The sequence below is a fragment of the Notamacropus eugenii genome, chromosome 3 (genome assembly GCF_028372415.1).
Source record: "Notamacropus eugenii isolate mMacEug1 chromosome 3, mMacEug1.pri_v2, whole genome shotgun sequence".
Lineage (NCBI taxonomy): Eukaryota > Metazoa > Chordata > Mammalia > Diprotodontia > Macropodidae > Notamacropus > Notamacropus eugenii.
Window position 1 is genome coordinate 105,457,376 of NC_092874.1, and position 4,783 is coordinate 105,462,158.

The following is a 4,783-nucleotide window of genomic DNA, read 5'->3' on the forward strand; positions in this document are numbered from 1 at the left end:
GATTAGGGGATAGTTTATGTTTCTATAAGCCTATTTAGCTATAATATGTATTTATATACATATATATATATATACCATAGATAGGACAATATGGCTCATCTTTCGCTTTCAATTAAGCTAAATGGAAAAGCCTCAGGATATATTTTAGCCCTCAAATTTTGAGGTCATACTTTTTCACTTGTGCCTGGAGCAGAATATGTGTACATTACTTTTTAAGTGAACCCATCTTTCCTACTCACTATCTACTCAACCCCATCCCTCCTGGAGAAAAATGAGAATGGAACTGCAGGATTTTAACTAGAGGGGGATTCCCTGAATGGTTCAAACTCAAGGGATTAATTACTTTAACAACTTTTTAAGAGTTGTTAACAACAGTCACAGAAAAGGAGTTGGAGGATAAAATTAGCTAGAATAGATTCATCTCTTTCATGACCTTAATGGCTAGACTTCTTGACAAGTTATCTATACTTGATGCCATCTTTTCATCTACCCCCTTCTTAACCTCTTACAAGCTATCTATCCTCTGTCCTCACTACTCTACCCAAACTACTGTACCAAAAAGTCACCAAAGACATTCTAATTTCTAAATCTAATAGCTCTTTTCCATTCTCATCTTTCTGGACTTTTGGAAACATTTGACACCACTGAGCATATCTTCATACTGGACTCTGTTCTCCCTTAGTTTCATAGATACCAACTCTTTTCTGATATCAACTCTTTTCTGAATCTACTTCTAGCTCTCTAACCATGCCTCTTCTTCCTTATTCACCAAGTTCAGATCACCAAGATCAAATTACTTTCTCTCATTACAAACTATTAAATGCTTCATTGCATGTCTATTATATACTTATGTTTTATCTTATTATAATTATTTATTCATATTTCTTTGCAGATGACCCATAAGTTGGATGCTGAGTTGAATAGGAGGCAGAGAGCAGGCATAATTGAGAAATGATGTACAGTAAAGTTCCATTTTATGGTGAGATTAGGTTCTAAAGTCAACCAGAAAAATAAATTGTAAAAATTATGCTTGAAAATAAACTAGATAGATCATTAAATACAATGAAGTCCTTTTAAAAGTGTCACTGGAAAGAGGCTAGGTGTTTTTAAAAGGCAACCATCTTAGAAAGAGAATGGATGAAACTAAGGTGGTTGCTATGAAAACATTTTTATGTAAATTGTATTTTTTGTAATGTCCAACTAAAATATTAATGAAGAGAGGATGCATGTGTGTGACTGGGATAGTGAAGCAGGGGGAAGACTTTTACTCAAACAGATGACAAGAACAGTATATTTGTCTGGCAAAGTGTATTGGCAGGGCAATACTCACAGCACTGATGGTGACTACGAATATGCCAACACTGTTTTCTTTTTTTTTTTCTTTTTCTTTTTTTTATTTAGCTTTTAACATTTATTTTCACAAAATTTTGGGTTACAAATTTTCTCCCCTTTTCTCCCCTCCCCCCCCCCAAACTCAAGCATTCTAATTGCCCCTGTGACCAATCTACTCTCTCTTCTATCCTCCCTCTCTGCCCTTGTCTCCGTCTTCTCTTTTGTCCTGTAGGGCCGGATAGCTTTCTTGACCCCTTAACCTGTATTTCTTATTTCCCAGTGGTAAGAACGTTACATTTGATCCTAACACTTTGAGTTCCAACTTCTTTAGCTCCCTCCCTCCCCACCCCTTCCCCTTGGAAGACAAGCAATTCAATATAGGCCAAATCTGTGTAGTTTTGCAAATGATTTCCATACTAGTTGGTCAACACTGTTTTCAATAGCAAAATATAAAAGACTCTCCATATAGAAGGCAGAAGAGAAACATTTATTTAAATATCAGAAAGCCAAATCCGAGAACTAGAAAGCAAAATCGGTCATTGTGAAAAAGAAGTTAGTAACCATGATCACAGCAGAGGGCAAAGCCATTCTCAGACCTCCCCTCCCCCAGCCAGGACCTTTTCACCGTCAACTGTCACAATGTATCAGTTGGCCTGTGTCAGTTAGCCTGCTCAGTTGGCCTGTGTTCTTTTCACTCTGACTTGAACCCACTCACTCACTTTCTCCCAGTTGCACTCCACCTTTCCTGCTCTGCCTCTTCAGCAACCTTCTCCCACCACACATGACAATTTAAGCAGATCATATGGGCTTATTAATTAATGACAAAGATCTTTCCATTTAAATTACTATTACATTCGGCCCCAAGATCTTCCATATTCATTACATAGGTCAGTGGGGCAACTGATATTACTAGCACTCCATTATTCCCCCTCAAAAAATGGGGCCAACAATCTTTGGGTAAGGGGCAAAAATCTCTTCTTCCACAACTACTTACTGCTGAGATCGGACATGGAGCTATCCCTGCCCCAAGATGTCCCATTTGAGAGATCAATTCTTTAGCTGGCATCTGGAGTTTGATTAACTTCAGGTCCAGAGATGACACATCACCTTCATGGATAGGAGGTGACATCTGGCTTAAGTGATCAGGCATCTGCAGGTGGAGAGTACTAAGCCTACAGGAAACAAATCTAGCAAACAAGTTTAACAGATGAAAAGACAAAAAACAGACAAACAAACAAACAAAACAAGAAAACAACAACCACAAGCAGGGTACATATAGGGTCAGCTGTAGTTCTGGAGTCCATAAACTCACTATTACAGCCTCAGTCATAGTAGAATATATGAGTTAAGAGCACAATTTGGTAATAATCCTCTCCTGAATAAACAACAGTTATGGTATCATCTTTCTTATGTGCTATAATTTCTGCAGCCTTTGGAATGTTGTCTGGCTTCCATTTATCCACACTTAACCTCTCAATTTTATTCTATCAGTAGAACCCAGTCCTTCAGTTCCTTTACCAGTTATTTCAGAAGGAGGATAAGTTTTCACAACTGGTCTTGTTTCACAAGGAATAATAATCACTTGAAATATTCTATCATTTTTACAAAACTGTATGGGTCCATAACCTAAATTTTGGAATGTTACAATTTCTCCTTGATAATTAGAATCTATCACTCCAGCTAATACATGTATTCCTTGAGCTGCTAATCCTAATTTAGGTAATATCCATCCAAAATAAGGCTTTGGGATTGTCATACATATTCCAGTAGAGATTGCTCTTATTTCTTTCCTATCCAACCAAAAGTCCTCTAAATAATGTAAATCATATCCTGTCAAATGAGGTGTCCCTGGATATGGTGCTGGGACATCTGGTCTCACAGTCCTATACTCAATATTTGGCATCTTATGTGTTTGTTGCTTTCTAATTTGCAGATCTGGGGTCATCATTCTGGCTAGAGGTGTACTGCCTCCCAACAGTCTATTATTCACATTACATAATGCAATAAACAAATTATCTTTCCAATGTTGATAAGAATTATTAGAACTTAACTTTCTTAGCTGTTCTTTCACTAATCCATTCTTTTTTTCAATTAACCCAGATGTTTGTGGATGATATGGAATATGATATATCCATTCTATGTTGTTTAATACACAATATCTCTTCATTTCATTACCTTTGAAATGTGACCCATTTGTCACTTTGAATCTGCATTGGGGTTCCATAATATAGACTTATGATATCTAAAGTTTTACAGGTGTTTTTCTAGGTCGCATTCATATAGGGAGAAGCCACTAGTATACCTGAATAGGTGTCAACACAATTACATATAAATTTCCATCCTTTATCTTGGGGTAGGCATCTAGTATAATCTATTTGCAAATTTGGGCTGGTACTTTTCCCCTTGCTATCTTTCCAGTTTACCTGAGCAACAGTTCATTTCTTTTCCAATTGACATATATAACATTCTTCACCTACTTATTTTAACCATGAATAAGAGATACTAATACCTCATTCTTCTGCCCAGTGGTGTGTGACCTGGACCCCTAAATGCCCAGCCATTTGATGGACCCATTTTGCTAGTACTGTATCATCAGTTGGTGTCAGAGTAGGGACAATATGTTGAGTAGCAAATTTTGTTAGTCCATAAGCATGTGCATTGTACTCACATTCTTGTGTGGTGATGGCCATGTGAGTATCCACATGAAAAACTGACAAATCAGTAAGCAAAGACATGTCCCACATAGCTTCCTATAATTCTTTGCCCCAGACTTATTTGCCATGAGTTTCCTAATTTTGATTTTTCCACTTGGGCATTCATGTAGCTAACCCATTAGCTACCACCCATGAATCATTGAATATATGATACTGTCCTCCTTGTTCCATTTTGATAGCTTGGTGTACTGCCATAAGTTCAGCATATTGACTCCTTCCACCTATTCCAGTGGTTTCCAAAGTCCACCTAGTGCATGGGTTATAGGTTACCGCTTTTCCAACGTCTTTTGTGGCCCAAATATTTTGCTGTTCCATCAGTAAACCATGCATGTTTCTTTTGTTCTTCAGTTAATGCATCATATCCCTCATTCCACTTTATCAAGGACTGTAACAACTATTGCTTTGGTTCAGAGGGTGTGCCATTTCCCTCAGTATCTATGTTTGTTACAGATTCATGTAAAGCAGAAACTCTACTTTTGTCTGTTTTAGATCTATTTTGAATATGCCATTTCCATTTAATTGTACTAGCTTCCTGTTAATGTCCAATTCTATGAGAAGCTGGGGTACTCATTACCCAGGTCATAATTGGGATTCCAGGCCTTAGTATTACCTCATAGCCTATAGTAAGCTGTTCAGTCTCTACCAAAGCCCAGCATACAGCTAAGAACTGCTTTTCAAAAGGGGTATATTGAGCTCCAGATGAAGGGAGTTTCCTAGAGCAAAACCCTAACAATACA